General features: G+C 38.7%; 1 long non-coding RNA gene across 1 annotated transcript; it reads left to right on the plus strand.

Annotated features, from left to right (window-relative positions):
* The first annotated feature begins 2,330 nt into the window (after positions 1 to 2,330).
* LOC128608672 (uncharacterized) lies at positions 2,331 to 16,837 on the plus strand. The gene is made up of 4 exons (XR_008386103.1): positions 2,331 to 2,719; positions 11,620 to 11,700; positions 14,727 to 14,852; positions 15,202 to 16,837. It is a non-coding gene; the product is annotated as an uncharacterized LOC128608672 (long non-coding RNA).
* The last annotated feature ends 5,479 nt before the right edge of the window (positions 16,838 to 22,316 follow it).

Genomic DNA, 22,316 nt, shown 5'->3' on the forward strand with positions numbered 1-22,316 from the left:
AAAGGGGATTTCTTATCTTTGAATATTCTAGACATCTAGAGCCTAGACATTTGAGTGAAATCTCTCTCTCCCCCCACTACACCAACAATCCCCCCCCACCCCCCGGCGCACACACACACATTCAGTGTATCTCTCTTGAAAGGCTGTGTGCTTGGTGAGGAATTGTAGTTCTAGCTCAGCATATCTAGTGGACATTAGCACTGGTCGTACATGTTTGTGTATTTATGAGGGTTGTAGGCATACTTATGCTGAATTCGCTGACTGCGCTGCTGTTTCACACTAACTGCCTCATTCTGTGGCGTTTAATCAAAATGCAAGCCTCTCATTTCACACTCAAACCAGTTTACTTCATCTCACACTTTGTACCATATGTTAGGTTTTACTGGATTTCCTGCTAAATTATTGCAGTTAATATCAGCAGTGGGTGTATACAAGAAGTGATATGGTTTAAATGGCCACAGCTTTAGTAATCACTCTGTCTGGGCACTAAGGCACACAAGCTACCATGTCATCACTCAGCTTCAACCAAGTGCTCCTGCTTCATTACAGAAACAGTTGTCGTTAAGGCAGTCCTATTACGCATGTCCTGCTGATTAACACTGATAACTCTGTCTGGATCACACTGCTCTACACACTAACCACATGATCAACCAAGACAACCAAATGGTTAGCAGAACTGAAAATATCAACAAAGAGGGATGTATTCAAGAGTAGTTGACAGTAGAAATAGAAATGCTCAAATGCACTTGCTCTGCAAGTGAGCGAGAGACTGAGCATAGCTAACATGATCCAACTCTTCTCAAATCCCTATCCTTCTGAACACTTGAGTCAGGGATATAGGGTACACAATTTATTAGCAAGCTAAAGGCCCATTATTTCTAATTGTGGGTTATATTGAGCCAGAGAGACACGACCAATAAGGCTGCAGAGGCTAAAGGTATACAAAGGGATTACCTCCATGGCTGTATAACCATTAGCAATGTTTCTGTAGCTGGGTATCTGCAGGGGAAACACCCTGAATGCAGTGATTAGTGCTTAAAAACTGGATGTTAAAGAATACCTGTCACTGTGGAGCTGCAGGGCATATATTCATATTCAATATGAAATGTTGAGCCATGAACTTGGACAATTCTACTTTCTTGAGTGAGTAGGATTTTTGAGTTGCGTTACGTTTAAGTGTGTAATTATCTGTACTCTAGCATACTTAAAACATGTAAATGTCTCAGGAAGACCTAGCCAGAATGTTTGAAGAGATACTCAATTAATGATGAGACATGATGATATACTGTATATACATATAAAGAAAAAGGGCTGCTTTAACAGCACCATATCCAGTACATAGTGTACGATTTTGGGAGTGTTTATGTAGCCATGTCTGAAGGTACATACAAGTGTGTTCAAGAAATCGCACAAAGCAGTACATTAGGGTTAGTGTCCTAAAGATGGGTAAAGAACACCCATAATGCCTTTTGGCTGGAGATTACAATAAAACTTTGGTGAATTGAATCTGTTGTAAATCAAAAATATTGTTGCTTCAGATATCTGGTTGCTATGAGAAGCAGTGTGGAAAACAAAACTTTCATGCCCTTAGCAATTTGAAAAACAAGAAGAGCTATTCATTCCAACAAGTGAATGTGGACACTTTAACATAAAATAAAGAAAATGTACTAATGATTGATGTGTTATCCCTCTTTACTGGTGACTTTCAAACAACCTGAGCTACCAAATGAGTCAAGAGAATTTTCCACCAATATGAAGATGCCTGACCTGAAATTTATTCTGTTATGATAATATGGCTGTTTTTTAATTATATGGCTGGTGAATTAATTAACATATACTCCCACTGTTTACCTTCCTCAAGGTCAGCAGGGTTTTGGAGGTAGACATGTAGCTTGACATATTGTTTACTATAATACAAGGCAAAAATAAAGAGTTACCTGTTTCTCCCTGTATTAGTAATAAAAATCAGTTAATATTATTCATTTGCATGTTCACAAGTGCTACCCTATGTGTTGCATTTATATTGGAATTCATTGATAAGTGTGTTTCCAAGATCCTTGGGCGATTATGTCTCTACTAATTAATTTAATAGTGTACTTAGCACTGTGTCTGTGTTTTATATAACTTTACTAATTACACAAAGTTTGGGAATAACATTTGAATTCTGATGAATGAATGTGCTATATCAAGGCTGATGCTTTTATCTGCATATTTGTAACAATTATAACAATTGACACATTTGATTTTTGTTTGAAATTATATTCATTCGCTCATTCATTGATGAAAGAATGAACGTTCATCTTCAGTAACCATGTTTCCTTGTCAGGGTCATGATGGATCTGGAGCCTATCCCAGGAACACTGAGTGTGAGGCAGTAATGCACACTTGATGGGATGCCAGTACATCACAGGACACCATGCACAGACACAGTTGCACATTTATTCACACTTTGGGGCAATTTAGCACAGCCAGTCCACCTACATCCATGATTTGGGAGGTGGGCGCTTCTTTCCAAGTCCCAAGTTGCTTAAACATGCTTAAACTTTTTCTGTTTTGTTGATGTGCAAGAGCCTGAATGAATTTTCCTCCATACACTAACTTGTGTGTGTGTGTGTTTGCAGAAGTCTGATGGTGTATACACTTGTGTGTGTGGGTGTCTGATACTGCAGGGTGGAATGGTAGGGGCTGAAAGATTCCAAGGTCAGGTCAGGAGGTCAAGGTAATGGCACGTCACGATCCTCAAGGCAGAATGTCTGTTTACTACATAAATCAGTCAGGGGTGAACACAAAAGAAGAAAACATTCTTTTGTCTGTGTAATCTACTTTAGACCGACACAATTTTGAGGTGATACAGACCTTAGTCTGCATATAATAGACCTATAGTTCGGTAAGAATAATTTCCTCTTTTGTATATACAGTATATATCCTTGTAAATACATATTATGCTGAATCTAATCTTTTCTTTGCCTATCTAAACACAGAATCAGGACCACAGTTTGTGTGTAAGACGTGTGTTTTAGCAAATGATCAAAAGCTGGTGTATTAAAAGACCAAGCAATCTTGTTTAGACACCAGCTTGTGATTATTTGACAGAAATCCAAATGGGATGTTTTATTTTTAAAGAAGTGGGAATTACAGACTGCTGAATAAGGTGCTATTGCAGGTGAAATGTGTTTATTTATGTATCTATTTTTCTATGTATCTGTTTATTTGTTTGTTTGTTTGTGTTTGGGATTGATGACATTTTTGGGTTCTGGCTCTAATGGTCTCTATACATTTCATTTCTATATGTTATTTCAGTCTATAATTGTGGATAAGATGTCAGCTTTAGACCAAAAGCACGGCGTTTCAGTCATTGCAGAGCTCACGGACATCTCAGAGCTCACAACCACATCTGAGATGTAGGGGGCAAACAGTCTGTCATATATCATGTCATATCTGGTCACAAATAGTCAGGCAAACACCAAAGATCCTATTATGACAAATCCCTGGCTATAATGGAATCCTCTTTTCTGAACCCACAAGACAAACAAAGCTTGCTACTCTTTATACTTGGTGAAAAAACAAGATGGTAGGAAGATTTAATCATTTTGTTGTGACTGGGTGCAGTTTTCAACTGTCAATAAAACATAAAGGGGAATATGAGCCTCTATTTTCTTATTATGGTGACATTATTTAATGTGCAATATCAAATGGGATTTTCTTTTTTTTGCTTTTAAAGCATCTGAAACATTTTAAAATACAATGTTTGTGTTTATATACCTATAAAAATCAAGCAATTTCCTAAATATAATAATGGAAATGGGAATATAGCAACACGCAATGGATGTCAGTAGTTTTTTAGTTTCAGGCTTCTGTTTGACATTTTTCAGGCCCATTAACGAGCTCAATCCTCAAGAGAACAGAAACACTTTGCTCAAAGGGTAGTCTTTCAAGCCAGACTTTCTCTGAGTCTGTTATTTTTCATCAGTAAATGTGAGCACAACCATCTATTTTCACTGGAGAGGCCATTTGACTGTTTACCTTCAGTTAACTGAACTCATTGTGTCATGGTGTTCAGTAGGTTGTTTTAGCATTGTAATGCTTATGGCCAGCTAATCTCTGTAAATGAGATGTGTGTGGCAGGGTTGGAAATCTGCTGGATGTTGCTAACCCAACAAAAATGAAAAAATCCATATCATACAATAAGCCAGTTCAACAGATGTGTTGGTAAGTAAAGTCTGTCTGTGTCACGTCTTTGTTTACCTTTTGACATGAGTGTTTTGTTTTGGATTATGTCTTGTCTCGTTATTGGATAGTTCCCATATGTCTCAGCTGTTTTGTATTATCCTGTAGATTACGTTAAGTATTTAAACCCCTCGTGTGTCTTTGTTCGGGGTGAAGTATACGCTCAGTAGATTTGTCTCTGTTGTTACCAATCCTTTTGATCCTTGTGTCTCGTTTCATGGTTTTGATCCTGTTCTCGTCCTCGTTTTTCGATTCGGCTCTGTTTATGCCTGTTTGCCGATCGCCTGACCCCTTGCTTGTTTTTGACCACGGTTTCGCCTGACGTTTTTGGATTTGTCTTCCTCTCTCTCTTAAATAAAAGCTTTAACTGTATTTGCATCTGTCTCCTAAAACCCATTACATGACAGTCTCCTTAAAGAAGTTTCGATTGATAGCTCGTTAGCTAAGTGTGCTTTCCTCATGCAGTGAATGCCATGCTTTAATCAAATTGTAGCAAAATGGAGTAGATGAACGATCTAAATACCAGTTGTCAAATTATGCATGTTGCACCCAAACTGCTGACTACACTGTAGAGATGGCAGAGGACACATTTGTAATGTTTGACTGTTAATTAATGAAATTGAATCAACAGAAAAAAAGTAATTCAGCACTGATGTAACAGAGTAAAGCAAAGAGCGATGATGAGGCTTGTATTGGTCAAATGCCTCAACAGACATTTACTTCAGGAGATGAGCCTAGAAAGAATGATACTATGGATGATGATGAAGATCAAAGTGATTAGTTGTTTTCCATCTCAAGCTCATAATTATTTGATAAATTGTCACTAATGTATTTTTTTCATAAAAGAATTAGGTTACAAATGTAGAGGTAGGTGGGGTATATGCTTGCAATCATCTTAGGATAATGTTAAATCAAGTTATAATAAATCCAACTGAGATAATGTAAAGATGACAGAAGTGTTATTGAGGACTCTTAATCTAGTTTAAAATGTAAATATAGCTATTTATGACAGTCTATATATATTTAAAAATTAAATAAAGGATATTATTATTATTAAACATGACTACTGTTCTAACTGAACCAGACTGTAGTAGTGTGCAAGATAGGTCAAATTGATCATTTTTATGTGTTATATATTATATACAGTGCTATGAAAATGTATTTGCCCCATCCTGATTTCTTCTGGGGTTTTTTTGTATATCTCATACAGGCTGGGAGATTCAATGTTAGATTAGTCTCAGACAATGATGGAAAACCTCCACCATGAAAGTGAATTGTAGTAATCAACTCCTGTTAGAGAACATCTTGGCTATTAAACATCCTGCTTGAAAGGAACATTAGCAGAAAATCAGTAGAAACATCAACATTTCACTGTGCAGGTTTTCCTAGGCCACCATACAGAGATAACTCTTATCAGATGGGCCATGGGACCAGTGGATTGTAATACAGTGCTTTTTGCTTCCTGCTGATGGGAAGAACTTTCATCCAGCTCCAAAAATTAAAGGAAGAAATGTGTGAGTCAGTCAGGCAGAGGCATCCAAACTTGTTTTGATGCTCCCTGCTGTTGGCATGTATTGCAGTGATTGTGGCAGGCACATGGTGAGCTGCATGATGTGTCTGTGGTCCAGTATGGGCTCAGGCATGTGGGCTGCTAAGTTTTAGTGACTTATACTGCTGGGTTTTCTTGATTAGTGCACTTGATCTGGTGTGGGATAATGAGGTTGTGTTTGGCCTGGGTGTTATGGGCTGTTTGGGTTCCATGGGGACAGCCATGCCTGTTCAGACATGTTGCCCTGCTGATGTCAGCTCTGGGGCTGTTTATGGCTGCTCCATGCTTACCATGCTGGAAGGAGCAATGGGTCCAAACCGTCTCATCACTCTACACTCCTAATCTATAATAAAAAAAATAAATAAAAAAGAATGATCTTGTTTTTGGATGATCAGCCAAGTTCTTTCTCTTCTTATAAATTAATAGCAGTATATAGAGTACTGTTAAATACATTACGTGGAATGCATTGGTATGCTAGCACTGGATGTTGGATATTTGATGTGAGAGAGTGAGATCTCACTCTGTTTCTCCTCAGTGCCTCTGAGAAAAGTCTGGCTAAAAGCAAAAATAAAATAAAATAAAATAATCCAAATGAAAAATTGCTCTGAACTATTCTGAGGCTGACCGAAATGGAGAAGGAGCTTTAAGGTAGTAACATAAGCACTATAGAAACACAGCATTCAGCTTGGCTCTGCTGACTGCAGCAAAGCACCATGCTTAGGCTGCAATCTCACAATTAGCTCAGAGTTGTCAATCACACTCTCATCTCAATCCGCACAGAAGCACCCAAGCCATTCTGGACTATTTCTCTCGGGATGTAATCTGAACATGTGAGTGTCTGAGTATGTAAGGTAGAGGCCATAAAATATACAGTGCTGTGAAAAAATATTTGCCCATTCCAGATTTCTTTGGTTTTTGTGTATATCTCATACTAAATTGTTTCAGAAATGAAAACAAAATCTAAGATAAAACAAAGACAACCTGAGTAAACACAAAAAACGTTTTTAAAGGATAATGTCATTTATTGAAGCAAAAATGTTATATAATACCAACTGGGCCTGTGTGAAAATGCATGTGCCCCTATAGTTACTAATTCCAAATCTATGAAACTGCATTCATACTGGGGTTCAGCTGGACTAGACGCAACCAGGCCTGATTATTGCAAACTCTGTTCAATAAAGTCATCACTTAAATAGAACTTTTCCAACCACATGAAGTTGGTTAAAAGCTCTTACGCAGTAACACACTATGCCAAAATTGAAACAAATTCCAGAAATGATGAGGAAGAAGGTGATTGAAATGCATCAGTCTGGGAAGGGTTACAAAGCTATTTCAAAGGCTCTGGGACTCCAAAGGACCACAGTGAGAGCCATTATCTCCAAATGGAAGAACCCACAGTAGTGAACCTTCCCAGAAGTGGTCGACCTTCCAAAATTCCTCCAAGAGCACAGCAACTACTCCTCCATCAAGTCACAAAAGAGCCAAGGACAACATCAAAGGACCTTTATTGATCTCTTGCATCAATAAAGGTCACTGTTCATGACTCCACTATCAGAAAGACAATGGACAAAAATGGCATCCATGGAAGAGTGGCGAGGTGAAAAGAACATTAAGGCAGACCTTGATGATCCTCAAACCTTTTGGGAAAATATTCTGTGGATTGATGAGTTGAAAGTGGAACTGTTTGGAAGTCAGGGGTCATGTTACATCTGGCATAAACCAAACACAGAATTCCACAAAAAGAACATCATACCTATGGTCAAGCATGGTGGTGGAAGTGTGATGGTGTGGGGATGCTTTGCTGCTTCAGGGCCTGGGCAACTTACAATAATTGAGGGAAACATGAATTCTACTCTCTACTAGAAAATCCTAAAGGAGAATGTCCGGTCTTCAGTCTGTAAATTGAAACTCAAGTGCAGCTGGATTATGCAGCAATACAATGATCCAAAGCATAAGAGTAAATACTAGTCCTAGAAGTAAGTGAAAGACTTATCTCCAGTTATCGTAAGCGTTTGGTTGCAGTTATTGCTGCTACAGATGGAACAACCAGATTTTAAGTTTATGGGGGCAATAAGTTTTCCACATGGGTAATAGGTGTTGGATAACTTTTTTTGCTTCAATAAAAATAAACAAATAAATAAAAACTGTATTGTGTGTTTACTCAGGTTGCCTTTGTTTTATGTTGTATTTCATTTGAATATCTAAAACTATTTAGTATGAGATATACACAACAACAGAAGAATTCAAATACTTTTTCACAGCACCGTATGATATATTCTCTTCTCTGAAAGCTGACAGGATTTGATTGATTTGCCATCAAGGCTTTAGTGGTGGTCTATTAGCGCACAATGCTGAAGGCCACAAAAGGTGCAGAGTGAGTGCTGTGAGTGATGGCTGACGGTTGAAGACCGGGTGATTCTGCATGCAGTACACTTCAACACTCCTGTGCCTTTCTAGATGGTGCTTTAGATGCCTTAGGTTCAAAATAATTATGCTTCATAGGATGAGAGGTGAAAGGATTCAATTGTTCCCAGGATCAGGAGGGCATGACAGTGGAGAACTCATTTCTTGAGAGAGAGAGAGAGAGAGAGAGAGAGAGAGAGAGAGAGAGAGAGAGAGTTCTGTATGGTGTCTTGTTACTCCACTAATGTGCATGGACTTGCAAAGATTGCCATACTGTGCCAGTGACTGCTACTGGAACGCACCAGATGAACAGGTAATTTTTCTGGTGTTTTTAAAGGAACAGTTCAAACAAAAAAAAAATGTATTTCCTCCTTATTTCATATATAGTCAAAAAGCCAAACCTTTAATTTGTCACCAAATTATGTATGTAAAATATTACCATCACAAGTTTGGTATTCCTGTCTCGCTCTTCTTTTATTTCTGGACACAGCATGCAGATAGTATCGCTTTAACATGTAAGAGCACAAGGCCTGTCTCCCACACAATACAACACACAATACAACACACATACACACACACACACACACACATACACACACACACACACATACACACAGAGAACAAGAAAATCCAGCTCAGAAGTCTGGAACAGCAAATCCTTGGGGCTTCAATGTACTATACCTTGAAAGAGCAACAAAAACAGTGAGTAAGAAGTAAAGATCTGGAGAGATGAAGTGATGTGATATTAGAATTTCATATTCTCATAATAGACTAAAAAGAGGGCAGATTCCACAATAAATCACATTGCTCCTTTCAGTAAGTTGCAGTATTAGACCGGCTGTGGCTCAGGTGGTAGAGCAGGTTCAATCGTAGGGTTGGCGGTTCGATTCCCGGCCCATGTGACTCCACATGCCGAAGTGTCCTTGGGCATTTAACCCCAAGTTGCTCCTGATGGCTGGCTAGTGCCTTGCATGGCAGCTCTGCTACCATTGGTGTGTGAGTGTGTGTGTGTGTGTGAATGAGAAACAATGTAAAGTGCTTTGTAGAACCACTAAGGTTAAAAACATGCTATATAAGTGCGGACCATTTTTGCCATTTACTATAAGCACATCATAATGAAACTAAAGCTGAATCCCGGACATTTTCTCAAATTTAGACACTTTATAAGGTCCGAAAAAGAGGACGCATGGTCACCATATCAAAAGCATTTCAGAGAATAATTTGTGTTAATTTCTACCAAATTAACTTTGTGCAAAATTTATTTGAGCATGCAACAGGAGGTTGCTCATGTGAGTCACGACTGGCAAGAAAGAACCATAACTATAATCAAGCAGCTGTCTATATTGTGTTATGTCAAAAGAATAATTTCTTTGGTTTTAAATAAAATAAATTGTAATCCTGATAGTATTCCCAATTTTTACAAAATATACCTGTACTCTGATTACTTTGGGTTTTTTTTTTTTTTTTTTTTTACATAACAGTAACGGATTACAGTTACCAGTTTTTTGTATCCTTATCTGTTTTCTGGATCTGTGCAAAAACAGATCTAAAACTTGCCCAGTTTAACAAAGACTATTGCTAAATCTTGCTGGGGTTGATGTAGTGTAATGTGAATTGTAATATCTGGCCCAAATGTTGTCATAGACTTCAATCAATAGCATTATAATGCATAATAGCACTACAGTCAAGACAGGCATACATTTCCAACAGGTAAACATAAATCCATATAATTTATAAAAATAAAAGTTCATAAATGGGTGGCGCAGTGGCAAAGAGGATAGTGTTACTGCCTCACAGCTCCAAAATCCCCTGAGCTCAGGTTACTGTTTGTGTATGTTGTCCCCATGTCTGCATGGGTTTCCTCCAGGTTCTTTTTTTCCTCCTACCTCCAAAAACATGCTGGTAGCTGAATTGGATGTTTTAAATTGCCCGTACATATAAAAAAGTGTGGGAATGTGTGTGTGGATGGTGCCCTGCAATGGACTGGCATCCTTTCACTTGTGTATTCCCAGTAATAATGCAATTATCATGCTTTCATTGAGTCATTTAGGAGTGAACCTCTCCTATTGTCTCCTACTATCACTGTTGTTAAATGGTCATGAGCTTGGAGAGGTTAACATGCTTTACTCTCACCCTGGTCTGATGTCAATTTAACCCATCTGATGTCATGTTGTGCAAAGTCTTCACTGGGAGTTTGGAAGGCAACTGTGTTCTGGCAAACAATTCACAGAACTCTAGGGCCTGTGTCAAAGATCGAATTTATTGGTTAGCTAGCTAAGATCGAATTTATTGGTTAGCTAGCTAAGACAGAGTTTATTGGTTAGCTGGCTATTTTTGAGCTTAGTTTGCACTTACTTGCACTTATTTCCTGTCTTATGATGGTGATTTACTTTCACTGTGGCTACTTCCTGCAAAGCTAAACCTGCTCCAGGGCAGATTAAGTTCAGGATCAGGATCGCAGACAATAAACAAGTACTGGACCAATCAAAAATTGCAAAAAAACAACAACAAAAAAAACAATAAAAATCCTACATGGAAATAGTTTTAGCATAACTTGAAAATGCATGAATTTTAGGAAATGCATGAAGTTCACGTCACACTTCAAGAGTACCTGGAGATTGTCAAAATTCTATTACCCACATTATTTTTTTATAGCACAGATAATGCAGAGGCAATATTGTATCTTTCCTTTTTTCAATATCACACTCTAAAATGTGGCTCTCATTGCTATGCTCACTGTTCCGCAACCTGAAGGTTTTTCTATGTGGTATATTTATATATTTAACTGTGTATTCTCTATTGGTGTATATGCAATGATATGATGATGTATAATAATATGAACGCTAAGATCAAAATAACAGTGGGATCAAAAGGAAAGGTTGATTAGGGGGCAGCTCTTATGTTGGCCTCTTAATCTCATCGCTACACTATCCACATCACTACCCACAGATCAGAGAGAGAGAGAGAGAGAGAGACCTTTTTGACTTTTTACGGCTCCTTTAATATATCAGTTTCACTTTTTAACATATTTACATGATTTAAAAACCTTCAGCAGACCCCACACCCCACACCTTCCCACCCAAAAATAATCCAAGAGTCCAGTCAGTCTTATACTGATTCCATTTTAAATAAATTCATAAGAAAAAAGTCCATAGTCCAGTTTAGAGAGTCTTCCGTGCTGCTGTCCATTTTCTTAGTCTGTATCTCTTGCGTGGTGAGAGTACTCTTAGGTTGTCATTGCTTGTGGGGTTTTTGCTGACTTAACAAATATTTCCTTATCGGGGAAGTAGCTGGAGAGTGAAACGTTTCTATTACCCTTGGTTAGTTGTAAAAAGCAGTTTATCTGTGCTGTGGTGTACAGATCTTCTGCTGTTTGTGTGTGGTTTCTGAACTGTTAAAGAATGCTGGTTCATCTGATTCAATCTTTCCATTCTCCATAGGCTATGTTTGAGATCTGCTCCTGTAGTACCTGGGCTGCACTCTCCTCCTTCACTGTTCTGCATCATGGCGGTCTGTGATTGGTAAATGGTCTGCACTTATATAGCGCTTTTTTAACCTTAGCAGTTCCAAAGCGCTTTACACTGGTTCTCATTCACCCATTCACACTCACACACACACACACACCAATGGTAGCAGAGCTGCCATGCAAGGCGCTAACTTGCCATTGGGAGCAACTTGGGGTTCAGTGTCTTGCCCAAGGACACTTCGGCAAGTGGAGAAATATGGGCCGGAAATTGAACCTCCAACCCTACGATTAGTGGACAACCCGCTCTACCACCTGAGCCACAGCCGCTCCACTGTACGATTCACTGTAGTGTTTTGGTGTTGTTAATGGTTTGGCAATGTTCATCTTCTCCTTGTTTTTGGTTGTTACCTTCACTGTGGCGTTGTTCAGTGCCTGTTGGTTCTTCTGTTGCTGTTGTACGTATGGGATCAGGATTATCCTCAGTGCAGACATTAGGGACAGGGTCACTGCTAGCATCAATGGTGGTATCGGGTTTCGCACTTATGCTATTTTTGGTGTCAAACAACTCAAAAGCTGGTCCAAACTGAGCTATTTAGAAGAACTGCGCAGCGCGGACCAAAAACCTGCATGACCCACTGGGTAGCATGGCACGAACCAGTCAACAGCACAGCGCAGACCAATTGATATGTGTGACCCACTGGACAGCGGGTTTTAAACACACTGCGCGGACCATTTTGGCCTCCAAGCAAGAGTCATGATACCTGCGTGACCAACTGAGCAGTGCAGTGCAAAATAAACTGGGAGATTAAATAGAGACTAATTTAGAGACTAAATAGATAATCATTTGATTACTTAGGCCTACAGCCATGCAAATAGACTCACAGTGATGTGTTACTGCCTTTAAAAATAAACAATCTGAATATGAATACAATTCAGTAAGACCTCTGAAGTCTGAAGTTTTCTTATGCTTGTGCTTATGCTTATGTGTCTATTAAGGTGCATTCAGACATACAGCGACTCGCAGTGACAAAGGGACTGGGGACCATTCATTTTCAATGAGAGCTGGTGAATGTGTCCAGCGACTTTGAAAGAAGTTTGAGAAAAGACTTGAGAAAAGTTTAACTTTATGCAAATTTGGAGTGACGGTGTAACTACTGTTGCTGTGTTTGCACTCAAGCAATGTGTATGTACAAAAAATGAAGGTATATAATATATCAATATGAATTGTTGTTTAAAAATGATAGATAGATAGACAGATGGATTGATGCATTGATGGATGGATAGATGGATGAATGGATAGATGGATAGATAGATAGATAGATAAATTTTCACAGAGACCAGCAAAATGTAAAAACTGTTACATAGCATTAAGAGGACAATAATTAACATCTATAAGTGGCTTCAGCTCAGTGGCAAAGTGGCTCTATGAATAAAATCAAAACTGCAATTAATTCATTCTGACATCCACCCCAACATAAGATCATTGGTATATTGTATGTATGTTGATCCCACTCTTACCAACTTCTCTCTGTACGCATCACATAGCTCAGTCAGGCTTTCATATCTGATTATATAAACATGCACTCAACTATTGAAAGGAAAAAGAAAGAGATCACATACAAGTTCACCATGGTTTGCTTCAAACAGAACTGCCAATCAAGAGGGAGGAAACATGTCAGATAAATGACAGTTACATAATGAATTCACTACTCTCACTGCTCTCACTCCAAAACACAAATTTCAACCTTTCTCTATCCTGTCATCTACTTTACTCAGCTGGCTTTCTACCCCCTACTCAAGCACAAACAACCCCCAAGACTCACAGCTGTCTCAGGATCTGATAATGATTGATGTAATTTTAAATTTAACTACTCTCTGCCTAAATCTGTTTATAGAAAAAAAATATTCAGATTGCCCTTATCAATCCCAAAGAGACAGATGGCTTCTGCAGCTCATTCCCTATATTACTCCATTCATTTTGTGGTGTACGAAACTGATTAATATAGTAGGTCATTTCAACCTGAGCACTTAAATTCAAATATATGTAAAACAAGCCACAGATAAGGTCACTTCTGCTTATATGGGGTGCGCATGTCTCTTGCTGTGCCAGGGCTACAGACATGTGCACCCCACTTCTTATGAAAACATTTCTGGGAACACACACACATACAAAATTTTGTATAGAAGCTGCAACACCTTCAAAGTTGAACTAACTGATATAACTGCTTGAGTCTGTTTGCATAATAAATAATCATGCACCATTTTCCCTACCTTGAGTCTACATTCATTGGCCAGTTTATTGGGTACACCTACAGTATGTATAGGTCACTGTACATATTAAATACTGTAAAATACTGCTACCTTGGTTGCCAGTAAAATAATGTAAATTTGAAAATTGAAGAATCTTCAGGAGCTTTGCAACTTTTCATGTGTGCTAACAGGGAAAATGATTAGTTCATGTGAAAATTATAAAAGTGAATGAGAATTTGGAAATGTAGCACTGAGAGTGTAAAATATAATGCATACTGGTATTTTAAGTTGTGAGGACACCATACACTTAACATATCATGTCTGCAATTGAAGGAGAGCCTGGATGTTATTGTTCAATAGCTTCAGACATGAAATGTTATGTGCATAATGTCCTTGAAGCTAAACATCCCAACAGGCATTACGTTTTTCTAGTAATTTACTGCAAATACTCTCAATGCTACATTATTCCACAATGCATAGTGTCTAACAGAAAAGTACTGTGATGAAATAAGAATACACACATCAAACACACAACAATGGTAACATGGTAACCATGGTATTGCTAATTGACATTGGATTTGGGGTTGTTGTTGTTATGTTACTGTTTATAGTATAATCATATGTCTTGCATGTCAGCTCTGTTATCACTCTTTAGACAAGAGAATACAAGGAGGGCCACTGAGGCACTTTTATGTTGCTGATAGGCCTTGTTAACCTGCATGATTGTTCCCAGTGGAGACTAAAATAAATGATAAAGCAAGATCTGTCCATTAACTTGCCCCTTTAGTGCACTTTCTTCAGTGCTCATTCTTTTTTCCCCTCCTGATACAGAGAAAAAGGGCCAGAGAGAGAGGAGCCTAAGTCGACCACTCTCCCATCCCCAGTATCCTTGTCTGAATGGTTCAGTGTCCTGGTCCTCACCCCAGCTCAGGACCTGATAACTCTCTTATTGATGCTGTAGGTTTTGCTGCACACAACACAATCACCCACTCTTCCATAGACACACAGCAGCTGAGAAATGAAACTGACCTCATTTTAACCAGGAATAAAGGCCAGACCAATGACAAAAATCAGTGACTAGACTTCAAATATTGTGGAGTGTTCTTCAATAAAGTATTGCCTCAGGTACTGTTAGTCAGAAAAATATGACTTTCAGATTAAGATACTCCACATACTCTCACTTTTACTGAATCCATAAATTTTATTTACCAATGAATAAACTTTGTTCACAGTGCCTTCAAGAATCCCTCCTGAGGCCTGCCTCAGCATACTGTAGCCCATACATATGTCTTTGCTTTCTTTTCAGTATCCAAGTCTACAGTGATCACATCAACAAGCTGTTCCTCCATACATTCCTCCGTACACGTGAATAAAGTCCCATCTAACTGTATTCGGAGAACACAGTAAAACAGTACAAAGGTAAAATATCTACATTAATTAATTCATTGAAGGCAGATGTCAAAATTCTGTGTAAAATGTGTTATTCTTTTGGTCTCATAAATTTGTAACATTTTTCAGGAACAGTTAAAGGTTAGGGACGGGGTTAACATTTGTACATTTTTAGATGATTGCTTTGGAATGAAATTGAGTGAAATCCAACCACATTACCATTACCATTTACATTTATTCATTCGGCAGATGCTGTTATCTAGATTGACTTACAAAACATCCAGTTAAGGCACAGTGCTATAAGGACCTAGAGAATCTGTAACGCTGCTTTCACATTTAAAATATTAATTCCTAGTCCTTAGGATATTCTTGATTTTTAGAATATAGTTGTAGATCTCTCCAATTGTACTATGTAATCATACATTTTCAGATAGTGTATGTCATTCATATTTATGAGGCTGACCTAGGTGGGGAAAGGGTAGTGTGCATGTGCCAGATAGAGAGGGAGGGGAAAGGAAGGTCTCTGGAGGGAGATATGTGCATACACAGAGCTGCTGCGGCAGCGTCAAGCCAGCAGACGCCGGTCGGAAGTTAGGACGGAGCTAACGGAAGAACATCAGTTATGGCGAGCAGCAGTTCCAGGCTGGCAGTGAGCGTCATCACGTTTTGAATTATTCTTTCTGAAGTTCTTTGTAAAGCCACTATTTGTTAAAATATATATAACTGAAATAATATATTTTTTATGCTAACAGTCAGCTAACAGTAAACAGCTAACAGTTTTCCCTCAAATTATTTGCCTCATAAGTAACGTTTTTTTTTTTTTTTTTTTTTACAAGAGGTTCCACTCACCTTTGTTGAATTATGTGCTATATGTTTAATACGATATAAAACGTATATATTATATATATTATATATATTTTCAGTTAAAGACAAAGATTGAGTTTCTATTTTTAATTATATTAAAAAAATATATTTATTTTTTCAACTTAATACTCAAGTGAAAACAGATATATTTTAGCAAACAATTTCAGAACAAAAGCAAAGCAATTTCAAAGTTAACACATAAATGAAGCTCCAGTCACAGAAATAACTTTTAACAATGAAAATAAATAAAAACAAAACTTCTCATCTTAAATGTAAGTAAAATATTCTGAAACATAAAATGAATTTAAAATAACAAAAAAAAAAAAAAGTAAACTCTTGAAAGAGGCAGTTAACCCTGAGGTCCTGTTTCTCATCAAGCAATCTGCGCTCATTGAGAAACATTTCCATATCTTCCCTGAACGTAAAGTGAAACATAAATGGTTCTTTGGCTAGTTGACTCATTTCAGGGTTGTGAGCCTCTGAAAGTTTACTGAGGGCTCTCTTCTTGTCTTCATTTTTATCTTCAGAAGATCTAGCTCCTTCACCCATCCTCTGAGATGATGCTTGTTTTTGATACCTATTTTTGTGTTTGAGTCAGGAGCAGGAACCATAATAACATTTAGGAATGATTTGTTTAGTCATATCCCCCCTTTTGAGTGATCATTTAATAGCATATAGTATTGTAAGGGCATGAGGGTGACTTGACAACAGAATTTAAATTTTTGGGTGAACTTTAAAAAGCACACATACCCTTTTGCTTCTCTGAGTGTCCTGTCCTTGTTTCAGTGGCACTTGCACTTCAAAGGCATTTGTCCTGCAACAAATTCATTTGAAGTTTTTAAGATTCAGGTATAAAGAGAAAATTATAAACATAAGAGATATATAGATATACCTTTGAACAGCAAAATTCTGCAAAAGAATATGACATGCACACACACATATATATATAAGGATTAAGGCTTACAGCTGTGGAATCGAAGGGTGTACCCAGGACGATATGCAGAGCATACTAAAAGAAGAAAGAAAGAATTCAAATTTCATCTAAAAAGTCTTTACTAATAACATTTCTTTTAAACATGTTAGAGGCTGAGCATTTCATGTTAATTCTAATCAATACATTAAAGTACATCAAAAAGAGATTAATTTCAAAAATATTATTTACTTTCCATTATTTTTCCCTCCATCAACACTGTTAGTTTCCTAACATCACTTTTTAATTAAAATAAATAAATAATGTAGTCATGGAGTGTGGTTTTGAAAGTCTATGTATTTGTTGGAGTAAAACGACGTTCTGTAACGTATTGAACACGCTAACTGAAATGTATTTAATACTTAGTGAAGAAGCCTTTGTTTGTAATGACAGCTTCAAGACGCTTCCTGTATGATGAAATTAATCGGCCGTAGTATTCAGGTGTGATTTTGTCCCATTATTCTAAACATATTGTCTTTAAATCTTGTTCAATTGGATTCAAGTCAGGTGATTGACTGGGCCATTCTAACAAGTTTTCTTTGCTGTATGCTTTGGATCGTTGTCCTGCTGGAAGGTCCATCCACGTCTCATCTTCATTATGCTGGTGGATGGCAGCAGATTCTTCTCAAGAATCTCCCGGTAAAGGGGTCCATTCATCGTTCCTTCAATTATATGAAGTCTGCCAGTACCATGTGATGAGAAACAGCCCCACACCATGATGCTTCCACCTCCAAACTTCACTGTTGGTGTAGTGTTTTTAGGGTGATGTGCAGTGCCATTTCTTCTCCAAACATGGTGTGTAGTATGTAGTATACAGTCTCCCAGTATTTCATAGCCTTGTCCAAACGAGTTGTAGTAAACTTTAAATGAGCTGCGACATGCCTTTTCTTTAGTAATGGAGTCTTGCGGGGTGAACGTGAGCAGTAGAGAGCATTGCCTATTGTTTTCTCTGTGACAATGGCACCTGCTGCCTTCAAGTGTTTCTGGAGGTCTTTCTGAGTGATCCATGGCTCTTGGGCTACTCTTCTGACTATTCTTCTGACTCCCTGGTCAGAAATCACAGAAGCTCCTGTGCATGGCTGGGTGATGACGGAGTGATGTTGCTGCCACTTGTGCCCCAATGGTGCTTACTGGAGGATTCAGAATTTTTGAAATATGTCTGTATCCAATTCCATCAATATGTTTCGCAACAATAAGGTTGTGAAGGTCTTGGGAGAGCTCTTTGTTTTTACCCATCATGAGATGTTTCTTGTGTGACACCTTGGTAATGAAAAACCTTTTTATAGACCATCAATTTTCTAACCCAGCTGATATTAATTTGCACAGATAGGAGGTATAATTACTTGTGGATTTCAGCTGGTTCCTTGCCTTACCTTGCCTTGGACAACTGCTTTTTCTTAGCGTCTTCAATAATTCTGACCCGTGTCATTCCACTTTATTACACGTAACTTTATTTATGGACTTTGTGTTGTGAATTCTTTATATTTCTGGATTTCTTGAGTTAATACTGGTGTCTGATGAAAATTTGATGTGAATAGTCTCATTGGAAATATCCATCCATCCATCCATCCATCCTCTACCGCTTACTTCTTTTCAGGGTTGCGGGGAAACTGTGGAGTCTATCCCAGGGAGCATCGGGCACAAGGCGGGGTACACCTTGGACAGGGTGCCAATCCATCACAGGGCACAATCACATACATACTCACACACCCATTCATACACTACAGACACTTTGGACACGCCAATCAGCCTACCATGCATGTCTTTGGACTGGGGGAGGAAACCGGAGTACCCGGAGGAAACCCCCGCAGCACGGGGAGAACATGCAAACTCCACACACGCATGGCCCCGGCGGGACTCGAACCCTGGACCCTGGAGGCGTGAGGCGAACGTGCTAACCACTAAGAAAGGATCAATGATTAATTAATAATTTTCAAAACATTACTCTAAACTCAAGGGCTTAAGTTGGACATGTGCTGTTATGTGGCTGAAAGTAAAAGAGGCATACCACAGGTAGCTCCACAAGGAATTGGTATGGGTGAATCAGGGTTCAGGTGCATTTCAGGTCTTGTCTGTTCCACTACCATCTATCATTGGTGGGTGAATAAGCCCAGGAGGATAAACAGAGGGCTGATTCCCATTAATGCCTGCTGCATTCCTGGAAAGTCCTTGCTTTTCCCTGGAGCATAAGGCTCTAAAAATACACCTGTTTTGATGAGAACAAAGAAAGAGGACTGGATGTTATTGGTGATCAAGGTTGAGTGTTAAATTCTCTGCAACTTTCTGTGAATCTGGTTAAAAAAATATATTGTTCATGCGAATGCCTATAGAATGAAACAGCTGAAAGTCTTAAATTTTGACAATAAACCTGATTTTCAATGGGAGTTGAATAATTTTGATTGCAACTGTATCTCTATCTATGTCTGGAATCAGCAGTGTGGGAATATGTCAGTACATCTACCCTTCCCACGTGCAGTGCTCTTGTCGGATGTCTCAGGCTCTGAAACTCTGCAACTCTGAGCACCCAGCATCCTCTGGAAATCAGCCCAGAAAACTTCACTCTGGCCTGGGTAAGAGCACAAGGCCTGTCTCCCACACAACACAACACACACACACACACACACACACACACACCCACCCCCTCCAGCTCCCTGCCAAATATGGGCTGTGTGTATACACAGAGCCTCTAAATATAGCCTAATCATCATTTACAATAATATCAATGGTCTTTGTGCTTCTAAGCATGCGATTGGCATGTCTGGGGAATGCAGAACTGTGTTTGATAGAAGACAGGAAGAAGAAGCAACTTCCTGCTGTGATCTAACCTCAAATGATGTGGTTGTCTGCCTAAAGCACTAATCCCTATCCCACAATGACACTGTTATTCATAACAAAACTATTATTTGTGGTGCATCCAAGTGTATTTGACAATAACAGTTCTCCAGATTTGGGCTTTCCCCCCCTTTTCCTTAAAGTGCACCTATTATGTTTTTTCAGATATTACCTTTCACGTAGTGTGTTATAGAGCTGTTTGTGAATGTAAAAAGTCTGCAAAGTTTAAAAAATCAAAGCGCACGACAAATGGAGTTATTGACTCCCAAAGAAGGAAGCGATTCTGAACAGCTGAAATGAGTCGTTAGTAAATCCAGACTTACTTCCTATATTAACCTACGAAGGTTTGTAACAAAAAGCCCCGCCTCTGGTCTTCATTGGCTACTTGCTGACAGATGGAGCTGATACTCGTTATGGTAGTGGGCGTTTCCTTTTTGAAACACACTGACAGTGGTAGACCAATCACAACAAACTGGGACATCTGACCAATCAGAGCAGAGTATGCTCTCTGAAAGGAAGAGTTTAGAATGAATCCTTTAGAACAGATCATTTAACAAGTCGTTTGTGACGCTGGGGGAAAAAGATAATGCTGCAGTTTAAATTATGAGCACATTAAAGTGTTTTTAGACCTTGGATGCATGTAAATGTAGGAGACCTTTAAAACAAAATTAGGCACGTTTCAAAACCATAATAGGTGCGCTTTAAATTAAAAAGAGAGCGCACAATAAATCTCCAAAAGAGACATTCAATATGGTTCAGGTTACCATAAAGACATTTTGCAGATCATAATGATTGGATACGAAAAGGTTAACCCCTTCCTATACTGTATATCTGCATAAACATTATTAAACCTTACTACGAGAGGGTTTGCCAAAGTGCCAAAACGGGTCCTGCTCTTGGAGTAACGGGTCCGAAGGGTTTAGATAGTATGCCTCTCTGCAATCTCTCTGGGTCAGAGGTGACATTACAGATTAATGACTGTTTTAATGGCTGTGCCAAGAACTTGATATCACAGCAACAGTGCAAATTGCATTCATAGCATATCTCCACCGACAGTTTAATTGGCCCTGCCTATGTTCAAAGTCTTCTCAGCAGCTAACATTAATAACACTCATAATAAATGAAACTGAATATGTTAATTTTTCAGATGAGTTGCCTGAGTGGTGAGGCGCGAGGTCAAATAGATATGTGGGAGCATGAGGTCTACTATTTCTGTCAGTTAGACAAAGAAGTGGTCCATGCAGGCCATTATATTTCCCCTCTAACAACAAATTATTCAGCCTTACTCCATGAATGAATAACATTCGTGAGTAAACATACAACCATATGTCTTCAAGAAAAACGTGCTGAATTAAAATGGTGTAATAACAAAGATATGTGAGCGATTGCATAATTCACTTCATTACTTAAACCCTGCTCTCATGCACTTTTTTGATTTGCTCTGAAGAAAGGAAGACAGAAAGGAAGAAAGGAAAAATATCACATGGAGTATAGTAACGCTCACAGATAACAGAAAACCCTCTTTCTTACCCAGAGGGCTAGCAGATTGTTTGTCTCCATTTTAATTAACATCCCATGCTCAATTAAAAATATTCATTTACCAAAATCATTCCTCATGATTAATTTAGCCCGAGTGTACCTTTATCATGGCACCATCTGCTTGTTGCGCATTTTTTTCCTGCCCCTCTTTGTCCATATCTCCCCCCCTCTCTCTCTTTCACACACAAACACACACACGCATACACACACACACACGGATCTGGATATACCATCCATGAAATGGCTTCCTACCTCAATATGAAAAAGATTTCTTTCTGGGACAAAGCATGGCTTTGTGGGAGGTGTATGAAAAGAGGAAGGGAGAAAGATTTAGCCTGGAGTGACCTCCGGAGATGACATGAAAAAAAAGGAAACCGCTGCAGAAAAAAGGGCTAAAACAAAGAGGACTTGTGTCTGTTGTGAAATGCGTAATTACATCCTTTGAGTTCTAATGTTACAGACACCTTGGCTCTGTTGCTTCAGTGTAGTGTAACAGGGTGTCATTGACTGTTGTTGATGTTTTTAAAAGCTCATCTCTTTCTTTTACACACACACACACACACACACACACACACATGTAAATACCCACATATGCACACACCCAGCAGACACACCTCTTTCTCACTGACTTAGGAGAAAGGAGTCCTGCTCTGTCTCTCAGTTCTCTTGCCTGTGGGCAGTGTAAACATACAGGTCTTTCAGTGCCATGCAGGGACAGTTAGCTCTACTGCACATAATGCATGGGCACAGTAGTCATCTAGTAGTCTAAAGAGGCAATTATGTCAAATCATCAGCGCCTCTGTCTGAGGGACTAGCCACAACTATGA

The sequence above is a fragment of the Ictalurus furcatus genome, chromosome 6 (assembly GCF_023375685.1).
Source record: "Ictalurus furcatus strain D&B chromosome 6, Billie_1.0, whole genome shotgun sequence".
NCBI lineage: Eukaryota > Metazoa > Chordata > Actinopteri > Siluriformes > Ictaluridae > Ictalurus > Ictalurus furcatus.